Here is a 16,949-nt window from a genome sequence, read left to right on the forward strand (position 1 = left end):
TTTCTAACCACAAACCAGTCCATGTTCTTTTGCTCATTTCTTTGTTCTGGCATTATACCTGCACTGCGGTCTTTAGGGAGTTGCTTCCTCCCCTCAAGCAGCTTATTGAAATGCTGTGTTGTGGCTTCCAAAATATTGCAGTATTTGGGTAAAAAATATATCTTATCAGGAAATAGTTTTGCTACCAGTGAGTTGCAGGAGTTTGTTGTCCCATTCACTGACAGCTGGTTTCACAGGGTTAAGCATTAACACTTCTCTGCATGAACAGATGTTGATTTTTTTTGTTAATAGAGATTGTGCACATGATTTGACACACAAAAATTCTGAAGAAAAGTGAAGACTTTGCCTGCTTTTGCCCTTGACCTTTTTCACTATTTTTGTTCTTGACTTTGGTGCCAAGGCTTCATTTGGTGCTTCTGCAGACAAGAGATGTAAATCAGGTGCCCTTCCTGTACCCTTGTGAATCATAGCGGATACTGGGGTTTTTTCTGGGTTTCATTCATCAGCTAAAGAGATTTGTTGAAAGAGGAAATCTAAATGTTCTGAAATACTGATCAGTTTAAGCATCTCTTGGTTCTCTAGCTGTTAAAAGATTCTGTGTGTTTTGCTAAATTTTCAGTAGCCCAACTGTCTGTAATGTACCAACTTTTCATATCCAGAAATCAATTTAATAGAGGGCACTTACAAGAAAATTTATGTGGATTTCCTTCTGACTTTTGAGTGAATTCTTTATTCTTCCTGCAATTTCCTCACTCTTCAAGCAAAACTAGTTTTGTGTGTGTTTTCTTTTCTAGTATTTGTGAAGATGAAATAGATTGCAGGGTGCCTTCATGATGAAAATACCTTGCAGATAGTTATTAATTGGCAGTTAAGGTGGTGATAACTTCTAGTCTGCCTGACTAGACTAATATGCCTGACTGATGTTCTTTGGAGCCATGTATGATGTGAAAGTTTGTCTACATAGTTTCCATGTCTTTTCATTTTTGTGCAACCTGAAAGTTACCTGAGAGACAGAAAGAAATGATAATAACATCCAGACAAAAAGGACGTATGCATTGAATGTATCTTTTTAGGTGAGAAAATACTGCTTAGCAGAGCTGTAGCATTTTTACAGCGAGCATTTCTACCTACTGCTCTCCTTATTGTGAGAACTTTGTATAAAATTCCTTTTTCTGACTTTTCCTCTAATCCATAATCTCAGCTAAGCTCTCATGCCATCACCAAAAATGTGTATATTCCTTCCTCTGTTGGTTCTGGGACATAGAAATGAGATCTCTGTCATACCCATGGTGTTACATGCCAAAGATCTAACACAGGGTACTGAAAGGGTACCATGCCAGAGATGATTAGCAAGGTCATTTCACTGCATGTCCATAAATACTTGAGGCCATTCGGCGTAGATGAAATAGGCAGCTGCCTCAAAGCATCTCCGAGGCTGTGGGAGCAGCAAGCCCAGCAGCATCTGGCTCATATAGAAGTAGTATCCTTCAATCAGCTACTTGAGTGTTTTGTATTATTATCTATGAAGTGGGTGATCAGTGCATATAAACGTGTACTCTGAGTGGCATAACTGTAATGATAATTATTGCTTTCATAGATCTGTGATTTCTGTAATTGGATATTTCATCTGAAATATAAGAAACCCTGAACTGTAGAAAGTCTGTGCCTATTGCAGAGGCAGGCATTGGGAGAGATGGAAGGATGCTGTAACTGTTGAACTACATTTCCTTCTCTTCTATTCACTAATATGGTAGGTTTTTTAAACAATATATAGAATTTTTAATAGAAAAAATAATTACATTGGGTGGATTTTTCACAACTGACAACAGTTGGCAGTTGACAGCATGCCAGCATTTTTAATTGATCTTCTAGCACCAGGTGCACAGCCTCCAGTTGACAAGTTGAATGGTTGCCAAGAAATACAGCTGGAAGGTACCTGCTGTTTCAGTGCTGCATGTGCAAAACAGATGGGGACATGTGCTTTTGGAAATTACTGTCTCTGAGCCCACTCATTATTTACTGCTAGCCACTACAGGCAACTTCTGGGTGGCATCTTGCTGTTTGCCAAGTCTGGCTATTGCCAATTTCACTTTTTTCTTCTCTGTGGTGGTGTCTTGGTTGTCTATTGCCTGTCAAATTCAACAGGAGAGGAGTTAGGCTAACCCTTTTTAAGACTCAGGTTCTTGTCAGAATGGGACAGTTCTCAGAGAGAAAATGTCTTCTATCTATGCTTCGCTATCATTTGACTTTTCCAGAAAGCCCCAAGGCATGTCCGCTTATCACCTGCAAAATCCTAATTATAAGGCTTTTAATACTTGGTGACTATTGTAACAGTGCACACATTCACCAAACATTTAATTGGAACTGTTTTAGTGCAAGTCCTTTGCTTATAGAAAGAATTCTAATGATCCTTGGCAAATTAAAAAAAACCTATTACATATTGCAAATATGGCAACATGATTGAAGTCCCTTCTAGAAATGCAACAGGGAAGGCCCATATATGTTTTATTGTGGTATCTACATTTTAACATGTAGTATTGTTTTACCATCAAATTTTAACTTGAGAAACGTTAATAGTATGAAGTTTTGGAGAATGTTAATTCCTGATGCTACCTAGCTTTGAAAACAATTATACGAAGTGCAAGTTTAGATCTTTCCATTCTACTAATTTCTGAGCACATCCAAAAACATTTTAGACGGCAGTTATGTATGCAAATGTTGGTTAACTACTACAGTCAGGGTCTGTGCATTTTACTGTCATTATTGCCTTACTTGTATTTACGGTGTTAAAGTGCCTGACACGCCAAACTGAGATTTTTGGGGATGGATGAGGAAATTCCTTGCCTTTCATGAAATCGCACTGTGATGCTGTCATTAAACAACACAAAGTGATGCTACGCAGCCGTTCGATAAGTAGATCTGGGCTTGTGTAATTCAGCATTTCTTTAATTTGAACCGAGTGTCCCAGTTTGCTTGAGCTTCTATTTAATTTTATGTAGCTGTATCATTTTAATTGCCTTAATGGTCCAGTATGACATTCTGGACAGAAACATGCCTTGGATCTGTGTCTTGCATAGGTTTGACAAACTTGGCACAGAACCATTTTTAATCAGACATGATCAAACTTTGATCAGTCTTTTGTATAACTTTTTGTATTGGTTTCAACTGGAAAACCATAGGAAAAAGTTGGCAGCTGAAGGTGTTAATGACTGAATAATTGATAATCCGTGATTCAGATTATGGCTGAGATTCAAACATTAAGGGTTTAGGCCAATTTTGTAATAGAAATATGTCTATCTGTGTAGATATACATGTATGTATATGCCTGTGTGTAAGTGTGGATACAGATACAGATATAGGTATCTCAGTACCTTGTCCTGATGTTAACTCTTGTGTTCCTACTATGGTACCGTCAAGTAAGTGTATGCTTCTCCATGCCTAGTTAGTGTGGGTCCTTCAGATAGCGTGATGTCCCACAGGAATGTTCCACAGAGAGGGATCTTCCAAGACCATAAACCCACAAAGCAATGTCTCCCTCTAACCCACAGATGCAAAAGGACAAAAAGACATAGACACCAGCAGGAAGCAAGGTTAACAAGGAGAGGCTGCTTTTCTCACCTGCCTCACACGGGGCCATGTAATAGCAACCTCCATTTGCACTCCAGATGGGGAAAGCGGTAAAAGCCATAGACTTCTGCTATACCTCTTGCTCACCCACTGACAGCTCTCTCCTTTGGTTAGTGTTGGTTTTCCTTGGGATTCACAGCTTCCAAAACAGACAGGTGTGAGGAAGGATTGCATTGTGCATGAGGCTGAGATACGGATTTAGTAGCGCAAAAAGGCCTGGTACAGGTCTAATACCTTTCTGCTGCAGTTTTCCATCTAAAAAAAGGAGATCGTGTGCTTCTCTTGCTTTTGCTCTTTTGTTTATTTGCTTGTTTTGGGGGGATTTGTATCCCCTTACAGAATTATGTGCCTGGTTTTTATTATTTGAGAAACACACATCTACCTCCCTGCATGTGGTGGAGTTGGTTATATGACTCACAAGAAGCCCCTCAAGTCCCAGTTTTGGTGTTCCATGACTGCATTACACCTCACTACCTTCACTGCCAGGGACTTCAAACCACATGGCAAATGGCCCCAGAATCTCCCGTGCTTTCTGTGTGGCTTCTGCAAGGCACATGGCAAGCATCTGATCTGGGGTAAAAAGGAAACGTGCCACCCATTTTTTCCAGTGTCTTCTCAAACAGGGGCTGTGCAGTCCTGCAAGGTGCTGAGCACGTTCTGATCCTTGTGAGGCTGATGGACTCTGTGGGCACTTGGGAGTGCTGAGACATGGGTGGCATCAACTCAGATCCACTTTGTGAAGTGTATGGGAAAGAGACCAGCCCATCACAGCTTCTGTTCCCATAATCTTCAGCTTTGATTGCTGCAGATGGAGACCTAAGTTTGGGGTTTTTTTTCACTTTGAATTTCTTAGTAGTTTCTAATTCCAGTTGAAAACTAGCGCTTCAGGAGAAGCTCCCAAGTTTCTCATGCCTTTGACATTGGCACAATAAACTGGCCTAGGCTCTGAGTCCTGCGGAGAGTCCGAGAGGAAATTCTGGACTGGCACACAGCCAAAGGATGTATGGACTGCCAGTCTGTGGACATAATTTTTGCACAGCAAGAATCAAAACACCACTGTTTAGAAATCAGGTGGGGAAGTCATTACCAGGTAGTGTGATAATCATACTCCCTTTGGTAGTTTTCATCTAAGCTTTTAAATTTTTATGAAATTAGCGGGGCCCCTACTGTGTTGTTGGTGATGTTTAAAATACTACTTTCATCTGCAGTCCTTGCCTGAGCCTGGTTCCTATGGCTGTTCTATGGCTATTCCAGTTTGTGCAATGATATATGGGACTGGAATGCTGGGTTTGCAACACTTGCCAGTCAAATTCCCATTGCCACCATCACCTGTAGTGACATCCCCCGTCAGTCTCTCTTTGTGCTGTTCTGTTGACTCTGGTGTTAATTGCAGAACACCCCATCAGTGCTCACTGGCACAGAATCAGAGTGATAAAATGATCGCTGCTGTTTGCAGCCAGACTGGCATATTCCATGTGCCATACCCTTGTAAAGCATACTGTTGTAGAGAGCTGAACTTGCTCCTGGAAGGGCCTGAGGAGTGGCAGAGCCGAGGCTGGGGAGGAAGCGGGACTGTCTGGGCAGGCACAGGAGGTGATGAGCTGGAGCGCAATAAAGGGGATGCAGCATCGCTCCCCTTCTGGCAGCAGGGAAACCCTGCCCTGGCTCTGCTGCCTGCCGAGCCCTGGCTTGGAGGCGTGCAGTGAGCCCCTGAACCACTGCAAGGGAGACAGGAGGGCTGCCTGGCCCAAGCGGGAAGCAAAGGCCCTTTCCAGCAGCGGTGAGTATCTGATGGCATTAATTCATTCAGCCGGTGGTCTGGAACTTCCCCCAAATTCTCCCTCAGACCATGTCATCATCTTAAATAAAACAGCTCTGCAGCAACTCTGAGCTCAACTCCAATGAGCAGCGCTCTCTCTGTTTTCCATAGCAGGAAATCTGTGTCCTTGGTTCCTAATATGTGTATGTACATAGCGTAGACATCTGTCAGCTGCGTATTCATTATCTCACTGCATCACATCTGTCAGGCAGATTTAATTAAGTGAACGTGGTTTCAGCTCCAGCGAGACTTTCTGTGCATGTAAAATGCATCAAACCCCAAATATGGTTTTGGTAATCAAAAAATTGAGCAGAATGAACTAGGGGGAAGGCAGGAGGTAAGCAGTGTTTGTTAGCATTTCCAGGTTTGCTGCCCCAAAGACTGTGTCTCCAGGTTTTTGGAAGTGCTTGCAAATACCAGGTTGTACAATGTCATGCAAAGAGAGGGTGCTGGAGATGATTCGGACAGTTGGAAACATTTTACTACTTATTATCTGTTATTTCCTTCTTCTGGTAATTCTTTAAAGAAATGCGGTTTAATCTTTGAAGTTTCCTCTATAAATTGTTAAACGCTCTCCATCTTTTTGAAGCCCGAAGTGCAGGCATAATTTTGCATGCATGTGTGTGTTTACTTTTCACACTTCACAGCTCAGTGTTCTTACAAACCATCATTAACATACAAGGTCATGCTCAGTCTCCAGAAGCCTTTTCCAGATGGTGTGAAAGTGCAAACAGCCTTTGCTACCTTGCAGGGAAATACATTGCAGGAATGAGGCCCCCTCCTCTCGGATCACCTTCAACTGAAAACGTGGTACGAGAAACTTTAGCATCTGAGCAAGCAATAATCACTGGAGGATCACCCGGCAAGTGTGACGGAGACACACCAGCATGCATGTGTTGCATGTGACGGTCAGCGATGCAGAAGTGGCTCTCGGCACCTTTGACAAGCTCCCTGCTGCCAGGGGTGGCCGGTGGCACTTGCCCCTGGTGCAAGTCAGAGCAGCCTGGGCCCACTGTAGCTTGTAGCAGGTAGGTAATGTAATGCCTTGATTTCTTACTAAATTAACTTCTGCCTTGAACTCTGAAAAGAAGGAAATGCAGCCCTGAATGTTTGAGGAAGCAAAAGAACTAACGAGTTGAACGCTCAGCTCCCAGGTGGATTTTACCTGCTTTGAATATCTGCCTGTGCTCAGCGTTACTGCTTTGAACCTTGAATTCTTGCAGTAAAGCAGTTCAGGGTAGCAGTCCCTGATAAGGAGTGACCCGGACCTGTAGAGAATAGGAAAGCAGACACCAGACTGTTTATATTAGGAGCTTCTGGAAAGGAATTTGCGTTATCAGTCACAGACTAATTTAACTCTGCTGAAGTCCAACAGTTTGCATAGGTGCAATAATAACATAACGGGAAGGATCAGTCCTAAACTGACTTGTAATCATGCTGATTTAAATACCTTCCTTGACTTAGCTTCTATATGAACAAGATAAAGGTGCCACATTTCATTAATTTTTACATTAAATTTATTTGAAATGCAGGTGGAGGGGATTTTGTGTGTTGAACAGTCTAACTCATGGATGTTCTGAAACTCTTTTGTAAAACTGGATTTAAGATCTAGAGCTGCCAGGAGTTTCTGAGTTCAGGAAAAAGGATTTTGTGACAGCTCATTATAATGCAATCTTAATGTCCTTCCTGGACTAGATAACAATTCAGAGTTTACCACAGGAACTTAATGAAACAGATATTCCCAGTGGATCAGTCATGAAAAAGTTGCTAATGTCCAGCAGAGACATCTCTTTTGAAGAGGAAATTTCATCTGGCACATTCTTTCCAAGAAACTTCTCCTCTCGGCCAGGATTGGGGACTGAAGGGCAGAGGGGTCTCCTGATACAGCAGCAGTGCTGTGTACAGTGCTGTGTCATGAACACAACCAATGTACCCTATGGCGAACTGACTTGGGTCTCCTTTTTAAAACCTTTAGTCTTGTGGTATTGGGTGTAGTATTTTGTTGTGTTATTTTTAAAGTTCTAGCAGCTGGATTCCAGTTATTACATGAAAATCACAATTACAGATAAAGTAAAATGCCAATTTTAAAAATTATGATAAAATTTGAAGTCTGAAAATGAGACCAGGACCTGGAATCATTACCTGAACCAGAGATTAACAACTGCACTCCTTTCCTAGGTTTTACCATTTCCAAATGTTCCTACTTTCCAGACCTCTGTGAAGTTTTATGTCAAACACCCCCATGATGAGTCTTGAAAAATAGAGTTTAGTAATACTACTGATTTTGTCTTGCCTAAATCACAGTGGGCAGAATTCTGGCTCCCAAAAGTATGTAGGGTTCGTGGTCCCCATCCTTGCCTTGTTTATTATGGCATAAAGATAATTCCACTGAAATGTCCACCTGACAAAAAGCTCAGAAACATTGAACGTCCAAAGGGAAACAAAACTCTGGAACAAGGCTGTCCATGGCCCACCTGAGTCACAGTCCCTGGGAACTGCTGTCCTTCTCTTCCCTGTCTCTGCCTGCCACAAGGCTCTTCTCAAAGTCCACGGGAGCTTTTAGAAACAGCTCACTGCTCCGTGTACATCAGGAGAAGGAGATGACCCATCTTCAGCTGTCATTTTTAAGTATTCAGTGTATTGTTAGGTAATTTCAGAACAAATTGAACAGACGCTTGAAACCAATTTAAGTAGCTGCAACACTTTGAGCTAAGGTGTTTGATGTCTCTCTCTGCTGCTTGTGTGTCTTCACCAAGTTCAAAGGCTTAAAATATAAAACCCAAATAAAACCCATGTAGGAGAATGCATGCGTTGTACATCCGCTCATGCTTTTATGTTTGCAGCTGTAGCCCTGTGTAAATTGCTGTTTCTTGAAGTCTCCCATTCATGGTCATGGTGGTACATTACACATTTCCTTTCTGGAGGGCTAATTAATGTCATCCAAATTCTGAACAGTTAATTTCTAGGTAGTCTTGAGGCAGCTGCACATCTATAACCAAAGAAACACTCTTTACTTGAATAAATGGTCCCTACGCTCTTCTATATTTTATCAAGCTAACTTGGGAAAGGCAGATGTTTAACACTCAGATACTGTTCTCTCGAATGGGGTTCATCTGGTCCCTGCTGAAGTCAAGGGGATTCTGGTCAATTTGCAAAAACGTGAGGTTAAAATCACAGGAGGAGGTAAGCGAGCCAGTCAACCCAATATTTTTTTGGTGGAGCTCTTCTCTGGTGGCAGTCGTTCTTGCTGTATGCATGGGGGAAAGGAGTCATGCTGTCAGAGCAATTAGGGGATGGTGACAGCCTTCGTGGGCACCTGTAGTGTTTGGGCTTAGCACTTGGGTCTCCATGGCCGCTTCAGACTAGGGAAGCAGACCCCTAATCAGGCACTTCAGCTAGACATCAGCTCTTCTTTTCTGATTTTAAACCTGCCTTTTGGGAGAGGGTTTCCATAGCCCGTTTCCTTTGGCAGATGATTTGCTTCAGTGGAGCAGCTGCATCCTTGTCGGTGAAAGAAAAGATTAACAGAAATGTGCGCATATTTAATATTTAGATTTAATTTTAAAGTTTTTAAAATGTGTATTTTTTCATGAACCCTGCTTGTCTGTCATCAGATTCCTCTCTTTATTTCAGCTCGCTCTCTTTATTTCATGCTCTCCTTTTGACAACAGTGAAATATCTGCTCATTCTCTGGCTTAGCAGACCACAGTATTTTTCTTTTCTCTCCCTCTATCAATATTGTCACAGAATAAATACAAAACAAGAAAGCAGCCAAGCTGTCAAGTGGCCTTTCTTCTAGTAGGTAGTTTCACTCCTGTTTTTTCCAGCACTGCAGCTGAGAGAGATGCCCAGTAGCTATTCATTTCTTTAGCTGTCCTGGCAGGAATGAGTTGCTTTGAATCCAAGGAACAGACTAATCTTCTTCAGCTTAGCATTTAAAAGCTGGATGTCCAGTTTGAGTTGTCATCTAGACTCTCTCTCCTGGCTTGGCAGAGAAAGGCTATTTTCACTGCATCCTAGAAGAGGGGGAAAAATTTCTGTAAAACTTTATTTCTCTTTACTCAAAACCAGCTGAATGACTGGTTTTCTTAGTCTAGAGGTTTCATTTCTTATCAGGCTGGAATTAAGCAGGATGAATGTTTGTTCTGCTCAGGAGCCAGCATCTCCTGGAAATGGAAATGTGACCCTATTCGGTTCCCACAGTCCTCAAGTGAAACCTTGCTAGGCTAGATCTGCCCTAGCTGAAAAGAAAAGAGAAACAAGTGAGACTACCTTAGTAGTGGAAAAATAAGCATTACATCAAAGAGTGATAGAACAAAGGAATGTTCATGATTTCCAGTTCAAGTTTCTCTTGAACTTGCACCACTACCTTCATCATTGCACTACCAGTGCAATCAAAATAGGAGTTTGTATAAACTCATCAGCAACAGCATCACAAAAATCCCTGCAGCTCAATGCTCTTAGCCTTGCCCTTTCCTTACCTAAATGGAGGTATTAGTATGCAATTATTACCACTATTTTTGGGGATTAATACAGTTCAGCAAAGCTTGTACTTTCAAACACAGACTATTAGAGATGAGAAATCCACTGGGTTAAGATTTTTTTTTTTTCCCAGAAGTTTTCTTACTGTACAATAAAAACCATTTTAAGGTATTACTGATAAGTTAAAGTGCTAGTTTAATACAGTGTGAGGATTGGATTTCCTGACTGGGATATCTGCAAGAAAGTAGAAAGATTGATTGACGCTGAGAAAATGTTAAAACAACAATACGTAAGAGATGAAAACAGTAAATCTGATAGGCTGCTTTACGGAACTCTCGAGACAATGTCATCCTGACGCACAAAGGCCTTGGCTGTGAAGACACAAAAATAAGTAGTTCAGTCAAACCAGCAGACTTTCACATGGTGATGCAGGGCTGTGAGACAGGAAAACAGGGATGGATTTAAAATACGGAACTGACATGGAAAGAGTGCTTATTCAGCCCTCATGTCTCTGGCAGCTACATGGTGCTCTCTCCATGTGCTTTCATGCTGGAGGTTTGGGTCCAGGCCACCTCAGAGGTGAAGGTTCAACTCTAGACTTAGTTTTCTTTCTGCAGTTCACTTTTGGGATCTCAATGTTTGGTTTCAGATCAAACTTTTTCTCCCAGTAGAAGACACAGTAGTGATTAGTGGCTGCATTGCAGTCATGAAGGCCTTAAGAAAGGTTTGTATGAACGGGTGAAGAGAAAAAAAAGTGGAAAGGACTTTTGGACACACCAGCCCTTCTTTCACTCTCAAAGCCACAAATTTCAAGCTAAACTATTATAGGAGAAGTTGCTTTGGGAATAATGTACTTCTGGCAGGAGAGCTGCAGACATACGTGGCACTGGTGTAAAGCAGGAGTGTTAGCGGTGGAAGAGGGGAAGTCGTGAGGCCAGTGGGGTAAAAGAAGAGACTAAGAGTTTTTAAGCATAGATCTGTACAACCAGGAGATCTGTACAAGCAGAGGTGCAGATGTGCCATAGTGTAACGAGTAGTTGCATGGTGCAATGGCAGTTTTCATTTGGTTCCCTGATACGCTGCACATTTCTCTTGTGCAGCACAAGAATACTTAATCTGTCCGTATGTGCTGTCCCACTTGTGAAAGGGAGATAGTTTATACAGCTCTCCAAGAGGTGTGAATTTGGATTTGCTGAAGGCTGTGAGCTATGTGCACTGGAATGTCTCAGATGGATGGTTTTTAAAAGCCAAGGTAAATGCAGAGGTAGTCAAGTAAGCTACTAAGTCTCTGAAAGGAAACATATGTTCATTTTATGTATTTGTTTTTCTGAATACGGTGAATTCATGCTTTGTTTTGCATTGCAGCTTACATTGTGGCATATGCTTTACTGATTACAGGAAGTTGAGCCTGCAAAATTCATTATCTAATCAGGGAAGGATATTTGCAGCAAAGGTAAGAAAACTAGGATGAAGGGATAGATACCAGGTTAGTTTTAAATTGATCTCACTGCAAGAAGATTAAATTGATTGGGAAGTTCAGAGAACAAATCTGAACCTACTTATTAATACACTTCCAACAGCTGAGATAAATAATTTTTTAGGAGTCCAGCCTCAAAGCTGTTTGGTAGCTAGTGGAGCTGTGCAAGTATTGGAGATACTTAATAATACTTCTAGGCATGACTCACTGGGCTGATCCTTTCCCAGCTAGACTATCCACAACAGTTGTGCAGTGAGAAGGCTAAGCTTTAACCTGGATATGTGCTTCTAACACCACAGCAGTATATTGTTGGTAACAGTTCTGAAGTAAGAATATTGTGGCCATCTGTGTGAGCTGTTCTTGCATTTGCCAAGTTTTTGAGCCACATGGAATTGTTTGGTGCTGAAGTCTTTGCTTAGGAAAAATGCTAGTGTTCTCTTGATGTCAGGGGCGGGGAGGAGAGTGACGACTTTTTGGCAACAGGTCAGGAAGGTAAGTTGATGTTTTCCAAGACCAACTGCCTAAAAAAATTACACTGTCACAGTATGGCATAGCCGGAGCTGTTGTGCAGAAGCAGTACAGCACGCTCTCAGAGCAGTAGCTGCCATGGGCAGCAGACATCTGCAAGCTGAGCTCTTGGCTCCTTCTTAAAGAAAGATGAAAACTTTCTTCTCTTTCCTTCCTAAACAATGTGATTAACCCATTAGTATCAAAAAACCTATTAGTATTTCTTTCTCTTAAAGAATTTGTACTCAGGGTCTTTTAAAATGAGGTAATATGAGCATTGTGCACTATTTGCATGCTGCTGGGTCAACCTAGAAAGATGGGCCTCTAGAAATTAGTATAGCCCTGGGGACAAGATGTGTTACCAACACTCAGGTGTTACAGGCAACCCCACTGAAACCTTGTTGCAGCAAGGTGTTTTTTGTTCATTAGAAATAAATGCAAATCTGCTCCCCGAAAAAGATTTTCCTCTTCCTTTGTCAAGGCTACATGCTGGTGTAATTGAGCATAGGCAAATTAGAAGTAAACTACCTTTCTCAAATCATCCTTCTGTAATTTGATCCAAAACCATGAAGGTATGTGTCAGTGCTGATAATTAGATACATAGGCACAATTAATAAGATTATCAGTGGAGTCCAGGCAGTCTGCCCCACTTCAGACATTAGAAGTAGACCACCGGCAGGTTATAAGACAGTGGGCTGTGGGTTTGGGTTCAGATGACACCCCAGAATATTGCAGGGCTGCTTCAGGCAGGATAATGAGGCAGAGGGAAAGGTCTGATCTCTCTCTGCCGCCTTTGCTGATTGCAGCATGCCCCGAGGGTATTGGGCTGGGCAAGCTTTCATTAGGCAAGTTTTTGGTGCTGCTCCATCCCACCTTCACAGCGCTAATTTAGAACTTGCTGTTCCTGGCTTTTGGTCACTGAAAGGACCGATGGGATCAACAGAAATAGCATCACTTTAATTAAAAATAAAAATGGTGCTTGGCAGAAAATGTGAATGACTTGTGTTCACTTCAGCCCAGATTTTAAAGGTATTTGGGTGCTTAAAGATACAGGTACGTACTTGCAAGTTTTTTCCAAATTAGCTGCATGCTCAACTCCAGTTATTTTTAATGAGACTTATGTGCCTCCTTATTTCAAAGATGCCTGATAGGAACATATGTGAGGCTTAAAGCACAGGAGGGCCTTTACAAATCTGCTACGATGTCACTATTGAAAATGAAGCTTCATTATTTAAGCATTACAAGACTGTTTTGACATTAAAATGATCCGTAGATTGTATTGATGCCTTTGACCTTTTAGTGTGCTTATGGCATTCGCATTGCATAGCCAATCTGGAAAAAATAGGGTTTTCTAGTTTATCTGAAGAATAATTATGTTGCAGATATGGGCTGGTATTATGCAACTGCATATGTGTGAGCGAGGAGGAAGGGAAGTGCATATTGTAGCATTTAACAACAAACACCAGAGTTCGTTCCGAGACCGCTGTGGGGAGTACCCGTGCTTTCGTGCTGCTGTCAGAGGAAAAGTGGACCTCAGGTTTGAAGAGTCTCCTCTCCGTTGCCTGAAGGCAACACTGTGTAATGTGGCCCAGCACATGGGGCACAGGACTTGGCACCAGGAGAACCAGGGCTCAGCCCCAGGACCTGAGCTGGCACAAGACTGCAGGCACCTTCCCCGTCTTTGCCAGTCCAACATCTTCTCCCTTGGAAGGTATTTTGAGATCTCCCAGTGCACAAAGCTACTAGCAAAGAGTCACCTTCACCTGGTGACCTGTGTGCCACAAATATATGGGCCCAGCTGTGTATGGGTCAGGAGCAAGAATAGGTAGTCTATAGAAAGAGACACATCCTCAGCCAAAGGGGGCAGAGAGGTCTGGATGTCCCTGTAACCAGAGGCTGTGAGAAGTTTGTCTGTCCTCACCCATATTCATGGTTCATTTTATGCTCACACACAGACACAGACACAGACACGCACGCATCCTTTTCTCTCCCCAGGGAGCTCCCTTGCATATGGTATTTCCGCTACTGCAGGAAGTAAAACAAATGTTGGGCTGTAAATATGAATTTTAATGCTAGCCAAAAAGCTGTGCTGATAATGATGCCAGTAAACGCTATGGCTTCTTAAAAGCGTAAGTGTTTTTTCAAATGATAAATGATAAGCAGTTATGGAAGTGGGGAGGAAAGGTAGTTAAAAGCAAACTGCATTGAAAGAAGATTAAAGCGTGAGCATACATAGGAAATGATGTGCAGTAGTTTGGTTTTAATTCTTTTGGAAGAAGGAGATGCAGAAAAAGAAAGTACTGAAAGCCGAAACTGAGACAAACATCACCATACAGTGGAATAATAACACAAATGGTTACAAACAGCATGTTGATAATTGTAATTAATGTGATTGTAACCACAATGGTAATGATTTCTTTGATTACTTAATGTTGTTCTGATGTGACTCTGAAGCCACCTGCCAGGTTTTGACCTCAAAATCTCCTTTTTCCCTAAAATAGAGGAGAGGGACTAAAATACAGTCATCACCATAGCTAATTACTTAGTTGCTCGGTTGCCATGGGTGCAAGATGTGCTCCCAAAGTGGTGGCAAGGTCTGTTGTATTAGTGTGTTAGCACTGGATGTAACTGTATGGAGTTTGCTGAAAATTTGGGGACAAATAGCCTTTTCATTTTAAAAGCAGTGTACTTTCCAGCTGGCTGAAAGAATTTGTGCAGAAGTCAATGAGTAGTTTTAGCCATAAGCAAAAAGAAAACTAAAAGCAGAAGAATTGTGGATCTTTTTAAATCAAAGCATTGCAATATGTTGTTTTGAAATGACCTTCTTCTTCAAAGCCTGTCCTAGTGTGCACTTGAAAAATAGTACAAGACCCCCCTATTGTTAGGGAAAAAAATTGTTTTTCTATAAAATAAAATATGAGTAATATTAATGTATTTTTTACAGTTTTTTTCTTGACCAAAGCACAGAAATCTGGACTCTGTGTGCCATTGTGTGTGTGTGTATGGAATAGCTGAAATAAACCAAGATAATAAAGAGGAGCAGTTTTGAAAAGGAAGATAGCAAGACTAGAAGCTCATGATGGTTTAGCTGATGCCTTTTGTATTTTCATTCCTTTTTGACATTTACTACAGACCCAAACTAGCAATTAGCTATTCCTGGTTTGCTCTTTTTTGTCTGTTATTTCACAGGGACTGTCAATATATCCCTTTGAAATACTACAATGCAGAAAATAATTTTCTACTTTTTCGGCTTGCGTTTTGTTTTCATATAATTGGCATTTGAAAGAAGTGCAACAGATTTCCATAACAACAGTCCAGTGCATCTCCTTAATTCCAAGCACAAGGGCACATCTCTTTCCATTTCCAAAGCAACACTGCAACAAATCATTAACAAAAGGTTGGTTTTTTATAAATACATATACAGTAGTTAGTAGCTTTCCATGTAGTTAAAACCTGAGAATCTGGGCATTTGAAAACAAGTGGGACACTGGAGATGAGTTAAACTTCAGGCAGTATTGCTTGAGCACACTGTGAGATATTGCAGATCACTGACCTGGTATGTACTCACATTACCAGGAGGCTGGTCTAAAACTTAACATATGTGGTAGCTTACAGTTTATAAGGAAAGGCATTTGCATGTTCACAGGATAATAGCATCATACCCAGACAGTAATCTCTGCTGCTTGGCAAGCTGGAGCAATAAATGGTGAGTTAAGAGATGTATATGCAAAATTAGAGTTGAGCCCATGATCATCTATCTATATGCCAAAGAAGGGTGCAGGCAATGACTTTTGAGATGTGGAGCCCTACTTCTGTATAATGCTGCTGCTTTGAGTGTCCTTAATGCTAATCCAGGCAGGATGCAAACCCACCACCCTTCTGCTGTGAAAGCAGAAAGTTTGCGTTTTTCTGCATGGGGTTGAATGGTCCCTCGTGGCCTTTACTGACTTTGGGATTTGATGCGGTCCTTATGGAACTGGGAGGGACTTTCTGGTCGTAGTTGAGCATTGTAGGCAGCAATGTCTAGCAATTTCCTCTAGAAAATGATTGAATTTCACCTGGAAATCTGTCTCCTGGGTTCTGCTGGAAACTAGTTCCACATTTCCAATTCCCTGATGATTATAAATCTCATGTTTTTCCAGACTCTGTTTACTCGTTGCCGTTTTGTGTCCTTTTGCTCTCGTCCCGGTGTCATCTTTTACTTTAAAAGCTCTTGTTTCTGGTGGAGAATTAGATGTCCCTTTCCTCCAGTGTGATTACCAGAAGTAATCTTATTCCTTCCCAGCTGTGCCCCAACAGTCTTCAAATGCTTGAAATCAGGTGTGATTTTTCTATATAAAGCACAACCAATAGTCAATGTAATAAATGACAAGAAAAAAATGTTGGACAGCTCAGTGGAAGAAAAGATACATGGTACTGTTACCTGTTTGATTAGTTCTTCAGTTCTTGGCAGAAAGATTTTCAGGTTGGCCGGACTTCTAAGTGGATTCATCTTTTCCGTCCTCACTCTCCTCTACCCTTTCTCCCCTGTTACACTGTGTATCATGGACTAAAGCTGCATTTTGGTAGCAACAATTAAACGCTGAGGGTGCGCTTAGATTAATGTTTTTGTTTGGATCAGAGTGCAGGTTTGAAGTGAACGTCCTGGTTGCCCACACTTACTGTGCTTCATTTTGTACCATGGAGTGGTCTCAGAGCCCATGAGCTGCGTTGTTTTAAGAGGAAATTAAGGTGGAAGATACGCTGGAGTGCAGCACTTCAGCCGCAAATGGGCATCCAGACCAGGAGGCCAGACTAGAAATAGTCTGAAAAAAAACCCCAAGCACAGTACAGTCTGGAAATTAGGTCCTCAGCACCAAGTGTTTCACTCTACAGGTTTACCCCCATGGTTCACATTACTTGCTATTATAGATGTAGGCTGTCTTCTGCCCCTGTTTCCTGGCTGTCTGAGGGGGTGGAATGGGTAGGTCATACCTGCATAAAGCTTTCCTTTGCCCTTGTAATACCTCTGCATTCATCTGTATCACTTTTAATCTT

At 41.7% G+C, this 16,949-nt stretch overlaps 1 long non-coding RNA gene across 1 annotated transcript; it reads left to right on the forward strand.

Annotated features, from left to right (window-relative positions):
- Positions 1 to 5,779: 5,779 nt before the first annotated feature.
- On the forward strand, positions 5,780 to 11,504 carry LOC128144229 (uncharacterized). Its single transcript, XR_008236011.1, has 3 exons — positions 5,780 to 6,474; positions 8,501 to 8,629; positions 11,294 to 11,504. It is a non-coding gene; the product is annotated as an uncharacterized LOC128144229 (long non-coding RNA).
- Positions 11,505 to 16,949: the final 5,445 nt, after the last annotated feature.

Source organism: Harpia harpyja, chromosome 1 (assembly GCF_026419915.1).
Source record: "Harpia harpyja isolate bHarHar1 chromosome 1, bHarHar1 primary haplotype, whole genome shotgun sequence".
Classification (NCBI taxonomy): Eukaryota; Metazoa; Chordata; class Aves; order Accipitriformes; family Accipitridae; genus Harpia; species Harpia harpyja.